The following is a 14,030-nucleotide window of genomic DNA, read 5'->3' on the forward strand; positions in this document are numbered from 1 at the left end:
GACTTACACATGATTTGGGTAAGGAGGCAGAGACTAAGTTTGCTGAATGTGCAGAGTTAAATGGGAATGTAAGCTGTGAGAAGGATGAACAAATATGGACAGATTGAGTGAACAAATGAAATATAATGTAAGGAAGTCTGAGGTTATTCAGTTTGGTTGTAAGAATGGAAAAACAGTCGTTTGTGTGAAGTATGAAATTTGTAGATATTGATTTTTCAGAGGAACTTCAGTATGTTAACATTAGGAAGATGAACGTCATGTTGAGCTTTATTGCAGGGAGGTTGGAGTACATAAATAAATATTGCTTTGACTGTGCAAGACTTGGTAAGATCACACCTGGAATACAGCACAGTTTTGGTCTCTTAATTTTAAGGAAAGATATATTGGCATTGAAGACAGTGCAGCAAAGTTTCACTGGATTGGATCCAGGAATGAGAGGGTTGTCTATGATGACCACAGTCTCAAGATTATGGGCTGATCGTTTAGGATGGAGATTAGAAGCAATCTCTTCACTAAAAGGATTTTGTATCTTTGGAATTCTCTACCCCAGAGATTGGTGGTGATCTATTATTGAATAGAATTTCAGCTGAGAATATTTGGTCTCCCAGACAATCAAAGAATATGGGGGGGATGGCCGGGAAAGTAGAGTTGAAATCAAAGATCAGGTATGATCATACTGAATGATGCAGAACAGACTTAATAAGACCATGTGGCCTGCTGCTATTTCTTATGGACAGATGTATAACTGATGAAATTGGCACAGTATACAGAAGTATGAAGTGATCCACTTTGGAAAGAAGAATGATGAGAAGCAATGTAAACTATAGAGCACCGTAAAAGAATTTGCAGGGAATAGAGACCTATGAATTTTGCACACATCTGTCTTTAGGCAGCTGGACAAGTTGAGAAGGCTGTTTAAAAAAGCATACAGGTTCAGTGGTGTAAAAACAGAATGCTGGATAAACTCAACAGGTATGGCAGCATCTGTGGAGAGAGAAACAGTCTTAAAGTTTCACGTCCGTATGACGGGTTCAGTGGCTTTGTAGAAGTGTAAAAGTACAAAATCAAGGAAGCTATGCTAAACTTTTATAAATTGATGGGCAGGCAGTAAGTGGAGTATTGTATCCAATTCTGAGCACCTTTAGGAAGGATTCTAAGGTTTTTAATGTATAAAGGAGATTCACTTGAATGATGGTATGAAGGAGGGACTAATTTTTCTTGGAACAGAGACATTAAAGGTGATTTAATAAGTGTACACAATTGAGGGCTTTTAAAAGAATGGAAATGGAGAAACTTTCCACTGGCATTGGATGCTATCCAGAGGACAACATTTAAGGTAATTGTGGAAAGAGCCAGTGAAGATTTTTTTGATCCTCCATTTCTAATTATCTGAAAGACATGAGATAAGAGTGTTTGGATTAAACTTAAAAGGAGTACCTGAAGGAAGAATATTTTGAGGGCTGTGGGGAATAATATAGTAGCAAGATTCATTTTGATGGCTGTTTCAAAGAACTGGCACAGGCTTGATAGACCAAATAGCCTTCTGTGTTATACAATTCTATAACTTATTAACAAATGCTATTTAATGCATCCACTTGCAGCTGACTAATGGTGCTATGATTTGTGTTTGAATTATTTCAGCAAGCCGTTAAAACTATTTTAAAAGCTCATCTTCCTTTGCTTTGGGCAATGTGTGGTCGTGAAAAGTATTCCACTAAACTAGGTAGTAACCCTTTTTTTTGCCATAAACTTCATTCTCCCTAAAGGAATGAATAGGGATCTGTGGAAGTTACAGTTTAGCCCCTTGATAAAGCATTTCAGAATGCTGGCAGAGCTTCCACATGTCTCGGAACAACACAGTGCACAGAGGGAAAAAAGGGAAGGACAGCCAAACTTGCAAGAACAAACTCTTGATTAGTGCAAATGTGAAGCATAGAGATTTCATACAAGACTGCTTCAAAAATATTGCTAAGTCAAGAAGTTGTTGCAAGTGGAAATTTGGTGCAGTGTGGGAAGGAAAGTTGTTTGTTTTTATTTTTGCTTTACCTGCACTAGTCGGTGAGCTGTTGTCTCTGAGCTAGGAAATATGTTATTTTACTAAATTGCCTAATCAAAACAATTAAATTTGGCTATAGACAGGTGTAGGGAAGGTAGGTGCCAAATCTGTAACATGCAAGTTTGTGGGAAGTATTGCAATCACAGGGACCTATATATGCAAATCGGGCAACTTTAAAGTTATTGAAGTGACATCGAGGGAGGGGTAGTTACCTGGACACTTCTCTAACATGCTTTAGATTATGTAGGACTTGGTCAATAGTCAGGAACTAAAGAGGTGATTGCAAGATGGACACAAGTATGGGGATCCAAGATTTCCAAAAGGCATTTGATAAGGTGCCACAAAAGGTTACTACACAAGAGCTCATGAAGTTGGTGGTAATACATTAGCATGGATGGAAGATTGGCTAACTGACCAGAGACAGGGTTCAGATAAATGGGTCATTTTCAGTTGGCAAACTAACTACTGGGATATTTACAATTTACTTTAAATAACTTGGATGAAGGAACAGATTATTGTAGCCCAATCTGCTGACAGTACAAAGATAGTTGGAAAGGCAAGTTGTGAAGAGGATGTAAAAATTCAGAAAAGCAATATGGCTAGGTTAAATGAGTGCAGGGGGGAAAATGGATGGAGTATAATGTGATAAAGATTTGAAGTTATCCGCTTTGGTAGGAGGAACAGAAATACAGAAGTGGAGATGGCAAAATGTTGTAGTCGAGAGGGATCTGGGTGGCCTCATAAACGAATCACAAAATTAACACACACCAACTCCATCAGCAAGGGGGAGTATACCTAAAGTACTATGTGCAGTTTTGATCTGCTTATTTCAAGAGTGATTATGTTTCATTGGAAGCTGGTCAAAAAGATTTATTAAGTTGAATCATTGGCTGTAGGAGCTGTCTTATCAGGAAAGGATGACCTAGACCTACATATCGAAATTCAGAAGAATGAGGATAGCTCTTGTACACACATAAGAAGCTGAGGAGCTTGACGGGATAGGAGCTGAAAAGATACTTTCCATCATGGGGGGAAAATTGAGAGCTGGGGACACAGTTCAAAATAAAAGGCCCCCCACTTAACACCTAGAACAACAAATTTCTTCTGAGGGTAATTAACTCTCTAGCCAGAGAGTAGTGGAAACTGAGTTATTAAATATATTCACAACCATTAGATTTTGGGACCTACAAGGAAGTGGAAGATTATGGGGGGGCAGACAAAGTGGAGCTGAGGCTGCATCAAATCAACTGTGATCTTACTGATTGGCCTAACAAGCTCAAGGAACCAAATAGCTTGCTACTGCTCCAATTTCTTGTTATGTAATGATGGAAGAGTCTCTGCCCTGGACTTTAACAGTAACTAGGTACTTGCTGCCCATGTTGATGAGGACAAGGACTTGCAGTATGTATGTGCAAGTTGACTAGCACCACCATGAAAAGCCTTTAAAGCTCAACAGGAGACTGAGGGGCAACATGGCAATGATAACAGACAGTATAGTCAGTCTTGAATAGAGGTTCCAAAAGTTATGTTGCCGGGCCAGTGACAGGGTTAAAGATATCTCGTGGCTGGAAACAACAGTGGAATGGGAGGATGAGGAATCCAATTGTCCATGTAGGAACCAACAATATAGGTAGAACTAAGTGCTCTGCTGAAAAGAATTTGAGAAGTTAGGGTATAAATTAAAGCAGGACCCGATTGCTATAGGGTCAAGCAAATTAGTGGATTAAATATGTGGTTCGGAGTGGAGTGGAAAGACAGGGTTTCAATGCATGGGACACAAGCACCAGTACAGGAGAAGAACATGGAAAAGAGAAGCAGAAGTAGGGCTGCTCTGCTATTCATGGTTAATCTATCTCTGAGATTTTCCTCCACTGTCCCCAAATCCGTTGATACCTTTTAATATCTAGAAATCTATTGATTACTGTCTTCAATATATTTGAGCTTCTACAGCCCTCTGGGGTAGAATATTTCAAAAATTCACCACCCTGTGGAAAAAAATCTACCTCATCTATAAATGACCTATTTATTCTGAGAGGGTATCCCCTGGTTCTAGATCCCCCAACCATAGGAAATAGACTTGCTGCATCTACCCTGTTGAACTCTAATAATTTGTACGCTTCATTGAAATCACCCTACATTCTTCTAAATTGTATATCCTGCTGGTAACAGCATCCTGACAAATTTTAGAACTGTGACTGTGGGTAGAACTTTAGACTGAAAGAGGGGCCAGTGAGAAATTTAGAGAAAAGTTGAGGCAATGAGCAGGTTACCAATCTGACAAAAGCTAAGCAGAACAGAAGAGTTTAATGGTAATACTGCGTCAGTGTAAAGAATAATGGTTAAAACAGTTAAAGGCTCTTTAAGAACATTCAATAAGATCATGGCTGATCTGAAGTGGATCAGTTCCACTTTCCCGCTTTCTCCCCATAACCCTTAATTCCCTTGTCTATCAGAAATCTATCTATCCGTGACTTAAATATATTCAACAAGGTAGCCTCCACCACTTCAATGGGCAGATTCACCACCCTTTTGAGTGAAGAAGTTCCTCCTCTAAATTGCACCCCCCCCCCCTTATTTTGAGGCTGTGCCCGCTAATTCTGCTATCCTTTCTAAGCAGAAAGAATCTCTTAGACTCTTTATGGTTGCAGGAAGTATTTGTAATGATCAACAAACTGCTAACAGGCACCATGAATAGAGATGAACAGATTCAATATTATTGCTGTTAATGAGACACGGTTACAAAGTAAGCATGGTCGGGAAATAATGTTCTAGGGTATACAAACGTTTTGAGAAGAAAATGGAAGAGGAGGGTAAGTAACCTTGATATTAAGGATGACACAAGACAATAGTGAGAAAGGGTCTTGGTTAAGAAAATCAGTAAATAGAATGAAATGGATAGAGATTAAAAATGAGTCAAAAAATGTTAGTTGAAGTAGTTTATAGGCCCCTGAACAATTTGTTTAAGCAGGAAATATTAGGAACTTATAACAGATACAGTGTAATAATGAGAGACTAATCTTAAACTGGGCCAATTAAATTGATAATGGTGATCTGGAGCATGAGACAGTTTCCTGGAACCATATGCTGTGAGACCAACAAGGGACAGAATCTGTGCAATGGGGCAGAATTAAAAATCTTAGTAAAACAGCCACTGGGAAAAATTGATAACAACTGAATTCCATTAAGTTTGACAACAACATACTCCAGTCCCCAAACCAGAATCCCCCCCATCGGTATGAGGGGCGATCTGGATACGGTTTATAGGTAACTAGCCTAAAAGGTAATAAACAGTGAGAACATTTTTAAAGAAACAATTTAAAATGCCCAAAATCAGCAAGAAAGATCCATTAGTGGGTTTGCAAAGTTGAGGATGATATTAGATTAGAAGAAGAGGCTTGTAATTCTGCAAATAAATAGCAAGTACGAGGATTGGGAGTGTTTTCAAAACCAGCAATGGTCAAACAAAATGCTTTTTAAATAAATGAGTAAACTAGCTAAGAATACAAAAACAGATCGCAAGAGCTTTTACAAGTATATAAAGAGAGTAGCTGAAGTAAATGTTGATCCCTTCAAGCTAAGGAGGCCTTGTGGGTCCAATGGTAGCTGGACCAGAAGCTCCAGGTTCAAGTCAATGCTAGGACTCATTGGCCACAGAAGGAGCATTAAACACAGTTCCAACAGGTTGGAGATCAGCTTGGAAATCTTTCCACCAACTCATGCACTATTCCCCAAAGGCATGGGTGTGAAGATACCTACTCTACAAAGCAGAAACAGCAATTCTGACAGGGAAAATAAATAGCAGAAATACCTAGATGGTTTATGTACATTTTAATATAAAGCCTCAAATGACACACCTGAAATAAAGAGTAACCACGGAGCTAATAAGGATGAGGAACTTTAACATCAGCTGTGAAATAATATTACTGTAATTACTTGGAGAAACTCATGATCTGATGGCCTAGGTTTCTAAAAAGAGGTAGTTGTAGAGAAAGTGAATGTACTAGCAATGATTTTCTAAAATTACCTACTTCCTAGAATGGTCCAAGCATTTTGGAAGTTAACAAGTGTTCCTCCTATTCAGGAAAGGAGGCCATGATGAGGAGTGCTGGCTTTGGACAGGGGTAGACATAGTAAATAGTTTCACAATATCAGATTACAGTCTAACAGATTTATTTGGTAGCACAAATTTTTGAAACACCGCTCAAGTGGCACTCATCTGAAGATGGAAAGAGGGAGGGAGCAAATGGGGAACTAAAGACCAAATTATCCCAAGATTAGTCATGAAAATGATGGAAACTCTTAAGGAAGCCTTGATGCAGTTAAAAGATCATAATATGGTCCACAGCATCAGCATGGTTTTAGGAAACAGAAATTTGAGGACGTAACTCATACATAAAGGGCAGCCAGTTGATGAAGTATACTTGGATTACCGAAACACATGCCAGAAGTTGCCACATGAAGTTGATGCAAAAGATAAGGCTGTGGCTTAGGGGTAATATGTTAGCAGGAATGGAATATTGGTTACTAGGAAACTTGAGAATCGGTATCAATTTTCAAGTTGGCAGGATGTAACTGATGCAGTGCTGCAGGAACCTGGCCTGGGGCCTCATAATAACTTCAATGAAAAGACAGTAATGAGATTGAGGGTAGCATATCCAAGTTTGCCAATGATACAAAACTGCAAATTGAAATGGTAAATGAGCAACAAGGTGGCAGATGGCACACAACAATGTGTCAAGTTATGCACGTTGAAAATAAAAGTCGAAAAGCAGATTGTTTTTAAATAAAGATGTGAAATTTGTAAAAGTTGATGTTCACGAGACATAGGTGTACAATTACAAGGAACAGAAAATTAGCACCCAGGAATAGGAAGCAGGAAGGTAAATGTTATGTTGGCCTTTACTGAAAGCAGATTGGAGTACAAGAATAAGGAAGGGCCCCTACAGTTGGATGGGGACTTTGGTAAGACCACACCTGGAGTAAATGTGTAGTTTTGGTGGTCTTAGCTAATTACCTCCAAAGCAGGTATCAATTTAATCTAGATTAAATTAGATTAATTTAATTTAGATTAATTTAATGTAATTAAAGATTAATTAGAATACTCTCCTTTGTCTTTTGTCCATAGCAAATTTGTTGATCTCTCTCTTTTTTTCCCGACTTATCCATGTTCTGCCCCACATCATCTGCCCTTCCCTTTCCAACTATTTAATTTGTTTCTACTTTCGGTTCTGTAGAAGGGTTATTTAGACTTGAAGTGTTAACATTGTTTCTCTCTCCAGCATTTTCTTTTTATTTCATTAGGTTAGTTCCTGGGATGAGAGGCTGAGTAAATTGGGCCCACATTCTTTAATAAAAGAATGATGGGTGATCTCATTGAAACACACAAGATTCCAAGGGAACTTGGTAGGGTTGATACAGAGAGATCATCTCCCCAGGCTGGGCAATCGAGAACATTCTCAGGATAAGTGGTTGACTATTCAGGACCAAAGTGTGGAGAAATTTCTTTACTGAATCTTTGGGATGTTTTAGCATGGAGAGTTGTGGATATTTTATTGTTGAATATACTTGAGGTTACAGGAGAGAGTTTTTATCCCAGAGCGATACAGGAAGCAATCAGAGAAGTTTGTGGCTGCAGCCATGACTGTATTGAAGGGAAAGCAGTCTTGAGGGCCCATGTGGTGTACTCCTATTCCTTAGGTACATAGATAGGAGCATGGTAGCAAAGTCAAATCAGATTTATGTGCAATGTCAAGGAACATTTCTGCATATCATTAACATTTTCCCAGTATGTACATAGAGCCCATTATAAAGGGTGTAATAGCTGAGCATTTAGAAATACATAATATTATCAAGCAGAGTCAGCATGGCTTCATGAAGGGGAAATCATGCCTGACAAATTTATTAAAACATGAGGTGGTAATAAGCAGGATAGATAAAAGGGAACATTTCCTAGAAGTTCATTAAGGTGCCGCACAAAAGGCTGCTTAACAAGATAAAAGCCCATGGTGTTGGTAGATATTAGCATGGACAAAGGATTGGCTAAATAATGGAAAATCGAGAATTGGAATGAGGGGTATTTTCAAAGGGAATTAAGGGTTATGGGGAGAAAGCGGGAAAGTGGCCTGTTCAGATCAGCCATGATCTTATTGAATGGCGGGGCAGGCTCGAAGGGCTAGATGGCCTACTCCTGCTCCTATTTCTTAAGTTCTTGTGTTCAGGATGGCAACATATAACTAGTGGAGTGCCACAGGGATCAGTGCTGGGGCCACAATTATTTACAATATAAATGACTTGGACAAAGGAAGTGAACACATTATTGCCAAGTCAGCAAATGGGTGGGAAGGCGAGTGGTGAGAATAACACAGTCTACAGAGGGATATAGATTAAATAAGTGAGAACAAAATTGGCAGATGGCATATAATGTAGGAAAATATGAAGTTCTGCACTTTGGTAGGAAGAAAAAAGGAACTGAATATTATTTAAATGGAGAAAGACCACAAAAAACTGCAGTTCAGAGGGATTTGGGAATCCTGACACATATATCACAAAAGGCTAGTATGCAAGTTCAACAGGTAATTGGGGAGGCAAATGAAACAGTTCTCTTTATTCCAAAGGGAATGGGAGTATGAAAATAGGGAAATCCTGCTAAAACTATATAAGACACTAGATAGGCCACATCTGTAATACTGTGAACAGGTTTGGTCCTTTTATCTAAGGAAAGATGTACTGGCATTGGAGGCAGTCCAGAGAAGGTTCACTAGGTTGATCCTGTGCATGGGGGATTTTTTTTTTTGAGAGACTGAGTAGGTTGGGCCTGTGCTCTGGAGTTTAGAAGAACGTGAGGCAACATTGTTGAGGCACATAGGATTCTCAGGGGGCTTGACAGGGTAGATGCTGCAAAGCTGTTTCCCCTTGTGGGAGACTTTAGGACAGAGGGCGTAATCTCAGAATGAAGGATCACCCATTTAAGACAGATGAGGAGGAATTTCTTCTGAGGGTGGTGAATCTGGGGAACTCTTTACAGCAGAGTGCTGTAGGTGCTGGGTCGTTAAGTATGTTCAAGGGTGAGATGGACAGATTTTTAATCAGTAAGGGAATCGAGGGTTACAGGGAAAAGGCAGGGAAGTGGAGTTGAGGATTACCAGATCAGTCATCTGCTCCTACTTCTTATGATTTTATGATTCTCTCAATTACGTTTGGGGGATTGGTATATAAGACTGTTGTGGACATTACCAACATTTTCAAACACAGCTATGTTGCCACACAAGACTTAGGATCAGTATTGAACTCCAGGGCTTGTTGGGGAATTTTGTCTTCATACGCTGCTCCCTTTTATCAGTCTGTGAAACATCTTTCCGCTAGTGAAGTTAAAAGACAACATATTTTTGTGTCTTCCCTACATAAGAACATAATAAGAACATAAGAAATAGGAGCAGGAGTAGGCCATCTAGCCCTTCGAGCCTGCCCCGCCATTCAATAAGATCATGGCTGATCTGTCGTGGCTCAGTTCCACATTCCCGCCCTCTCCCCATAACCCTTAATCCCCTCTCTTATCAAAAACCCATCAATCCGCGTCTTAAAAATATTTAGGGAGGCAACCTCCACCACTTCAACGGGCAGAGAATTCCAGAGGTTCACCACCCTTTGAGTGAAGAAGTTCCTCCTCAACTCCGTTCTAAACCGCACCCCCCCCCCCCTTTATCTTGAGGCTGTGCCCCCTAGTCCTACTATCCTTTCTACATAGGGGAAAACAAGTCATGTTCCAGATTTATTTTCTTCCTACTTTTATTACACATTGATGTTTGTCAGGTATAGGGGTAAACATGGTCTATTAAGCATCCTCTCCCTTTAAAACAAGGGTGAAAGCTTGCATGTGATAGAGTTTAAACCCAGCTGTTCATTGGTTGTGAGGAGGTTGCTGCTCAATTGCAGCAAGTGGATTCTGAACAAGGAGAGTTGGTGTTTTTTGCACATTTCCTCATTTTTGTTGCTGTGGAGGACTAAAGAGGTGCTGCCCGACACAGGCAGCAGTACTAACCACTGTGCCACCACAACTGCTCCTTCAATGGGTGTATTGTCTAGTCTTTGCCGATTGTACTATTCTAAAATCACTAATTTAGTGTGAAGTTAAACCACGCACTGTTCTCGCCATAACTACTGGCCAATGGAAATGCTCAATGAAGAGTGAGTGAGATCTTTAATAGTTTTCTAAATCATAATTACTGCTGATCAACCTCTAGCACAATAAATAATTTTATGTATGAGGCAGATTAATTTTTATATAGTTAATATTTTCATAGCTTCCCTCTTGTGGGTGACAGTGTTAGCAATGCTGCCTCACAGCACTAGGGACCCGGTTTGATTCCTGGCTTGGGTCACTGTCTGTGCAGAGTTTGCATGTTCTCCCCGTGTCTGCGTGGGTTTCCTCCGAGTGTTCCAGTTTCCTCCCACCGTCCAAAAAATGTGCTGGTTAGATGTATCGGCCATGCTAAATTCTCCCTCAATGTACCTAAACAGGCACCAGAGTGCGACAATTACAGGATTTTCACAATGGCTTCATTGCAATGTTAATGTAAGCCTACTTGTGGCGATAATAAATAAACCAAACTTTTGAAAAAAACTTAATCTAATACGCATAGTGCTTTAACCATTTTTTTTATTCCCTGCTTTAAATCTTTCAAGCAGATTTTTTTCTTTAATTCGTGGGACATGGACAGCACTGGCTGGCCAGCATTTATTGCTCATCTCTAGTTGCACAAGGGCAGTTGAGAGTCACATGTATAGCAGACCGGGTAAGAATAGTAGACTTCCTTCCCTAAAGGACATTAGTGAACCAAATGAGTTTTTCAACAATTGACAATAGTTTCCTGGTCACCAGTAAATTGAATTCAACTTAAAAAATCTGGAATTAAATTTTGCCACTCAGCATAGTGGGATTCGAACCTGGGTCCCCAGAACATTGGGTGACTTTCTGGACTAATAATCTAGTGATAATACCACTAGGACATCTGTTTGCTTTGGTTGCCACAAATCCTCTGTATACACAATGGATATTTGATTTTAAGTGGCTTCATTTAAAATCAAGTATCCACTGTATACAGAGGAATGTGGGGTTGAGGTTCTAATCAGATCAGCCCTGATCTTATCGAATGACAGAGCAGGCTCAAGGGGCTGAGTGGCCTACTCCTGATTTGATTTTTGTATACATTCGCAGATTGCTGCGTCAAGTTTGTGTTTCTTGGCACTCAGTAGTCTAGGTTATCCATTCACTTCCTGCTTCTAATTCCAATCCCCCAATGTCTCAAATAAACACTTCCTGTGGAAGACAGCATATCCCAAATTCTCCAGTAAAGTTGGAAGAAATTTTGTTTAAAGCTATGAACAAGAGCCACTGGTAAATTGAAGGTTTCCTGCTGTAAGTCTAGTTCACCTCGATGCTTCAACCTTCCAAGATACCTGCACTCATCTAATTTGGACATCTTGTACTGCTCTGATTTTAATTGCGCTATCACTGATGGCTTCACCTTCTGCTGCCCAGACCCAATCTCCCCTCAGCTATCAACTCTCTATCTTGCCTTCCTCCTTAAAGCACTCATTTTTGGCCAAACCTTTGGTCATCTGACCTAATAAGCATTTGTAGCTCAGTCAAACTTTATACCATATTTCTGTGAACTAACTGGCAGCATTTTATTTTTTCTTATTAATTTCATGGGATGTGGGCTTCACTGGCTAGGTCAGCATTTATTGCCCATTCTTAATTGTCCTTGAGAACTTGTGAGCTGCCTTCTTGAACCACTGCAGTCCTTATGGTGTAGGTACGCCCACAGTGGTGTTAATTTGATCCAGCAACAGGGAAGGAATATTGATATATTTCTAAATCAGGAAGGTGGGTGGTTTGGAGGGGAATTTCCAGGTGACGCTGTTCCCATGTATTTATTGCCCTTGTCCTTCTAATGGTAGTGGTGGTGGATTGGGAAGGTGTTGCTTAAATAGTCTTGATGAATTCCTGCAGTGCATATTATGGTTAGGCACATTGGCTGTCATGCTGTTCATCAGTGGTCAAGTGAGTGAACGGTTCCCCCATCCTCAAACAATCAAGAGGGCTGCTTTGTCCTGGATGGTTCTGTGCTTCTGAAGTGAGGAGATGAATGTTTTTGCTACAGGATTCCTGGTTTCTAACCTGTTCTTGAAGGCACATTATTGAAGTGGCTGGTTCAGTTTCTGGTCAATGGTAACCACCACCACCCCCACCCCCCAGGTAGTTGATAGGGGAGAATTCAGCGATGCTAATGCCATCAAATGTCAAGGGGCATTGGTTAGATCCTCCCTTTATCGGAGATGGTCGTTGCCTGGCTCTTGTGGGTGGCTGATGGTTCGCCTAAGCCCTGGATATTTATCAGGTCTTGCTGCATTTGGACATGGACTGCTTCAGTATCTGAGGAGGCAGTGGTTCTGAACATTGTGCAGTCATTAGTTAAGGCACTATATAAATAGAAGAGATGATGACACAGTGGTAAAGGCACTGGACCAATAATCTAGAGGCTCAGACTAATACTGGGGACGTTGATTCAATCCCACCACGACAGCTGGAAAATTTAACTTCAATTAATTAAATTAGTAACATAAAACTAGTGAATGGTGACTATGACAACTATCATTGATTGTCATTAAAGCCCAGCAGGTTCACTCGTGTTATTTAGGGAAGGAAATCTGCCATCCTTTCCCAGTCTGGCCTACGTGTGACTTCAGCTCCACAACAATGTGGTTAACTCTCACTTGCCCTCAGAGCTGTTTGGCAATAAGGAATGGGCAATAAATGCTGGCCTTGCCAGTGATGCCCACATCCCATGAAAAAATAAAAGGCTGATTAATTTGAGGTGGTGTTCCAGTTGCATTTGCCATCGTTTGTTATTTATGTCCAATTAATTCCAGTTTGCCTGCTGTCAAAGTTGGAGTTAATTACTTTTAGCAGCAATCCAACGCTTTGGAGCAGTTAAGAATTACAGTTTCTGGCACCCTGCCCTCTATTATTCAATTTAAGATAGGAGAGAGAGGGAATTGAGGGAAAACCATGGGAAAGACCAACAGATGAAAACTACAAAGAGTCAGGAGCAGCAGAGAAAATAAGCCAAAAAGTTGTCACAGCCGCATAGAGGGCACAGTGATTGGTAACCAGTTTGCATGATGTGGAGATGCCAGCATTGGACTGTGGTAAGCAAAGTAAGAAGTCTCACAGGCTAAATCCAACAGGTTTATTTGGCAGCACAGGGTTTTAGAGTCTCAGGCTCCCTCATCCAGTGAGCTAGGACTTGTGTTCTCAAACAGGTCATATACAGACACAATTTACAAGATAATGGTTGGAGTGTGAGTCTTTACAGGTAATCAAGTCTTAAAGGTACAGACAATGTGAGTAGAGACTTCAGCAGTCACAGGCATTCAGCCTCTGATCTTCGGATAAGCATTCTCCAAGGCAGCCTTCGCGACACATGACAATGCAGAATCGCTGAGCAGAGACTGTTAGCCAAGTTCCGCATGCATGACGGCCTCAACCGAGATCTTGGGTTCATGTCACACTATCTGTAACGCCCATGACTTGCCTGGGCTTGCAAAATCTCGCTAACTATTCTGGCTGGATACAATACACATCTCTTTAACCTATGCTTGGCCCTCTCTCCACTCACATTGTCTGTACCTTTAAGACTTCATTACCTGTAAAGACTCACATCCCAACCATTATCTTGTAAATTGAGTTTGTGTCTGTGTATGATCTGTTTGAGAACACAAATCTTCGATCACCTGATGAAGGAGCCCGAGACTCTGAAAGTCAGTGCTGCCAAAAACACCTGTTGGATTTTAACCTGGTGTTGAGACTTCTTACTGAACCATTTTGTACTCATGCATTCCATATAAAGTTGCTTATTTTTCCTCACTATTGATTCACTTGATGGTGATTTACTTTAAAGTAAAAGTTTAT

At 40.4% G+C, this 14,030-nt stretch overlaps 1 long non-coding RNA gene across 1 annotated transcript in view; it reads right to left on the minus strand.

Annotated features, from left to right (window-relative positions):
- Positions 1–14,030, minus strand: part of LOC145352659 (uncharacterized) — a 57,488-nt gene that overhangs the window by 36,102 nt on the left and 7,356 nt on the right. The window lies entirely within an intron of this gene.

Source organism: Carcharhinus amblyrhynchos, chromosome 1 (genome assembly GCF_965287045.1).
Source record: "Carcharhinus amblyrhynchos chromosome 1, sCarAmb.v2.hapA, whole genome shotgun sequence".
In the NCBI taxonomy this organism is placed as follows: Eukaryota; Metazoa; Chordata; class Chondrichthyes; order Carcharhiniformes; family Carcharhinidae; genus Carcharhinus; species Carcharhinus amblyrhynchos.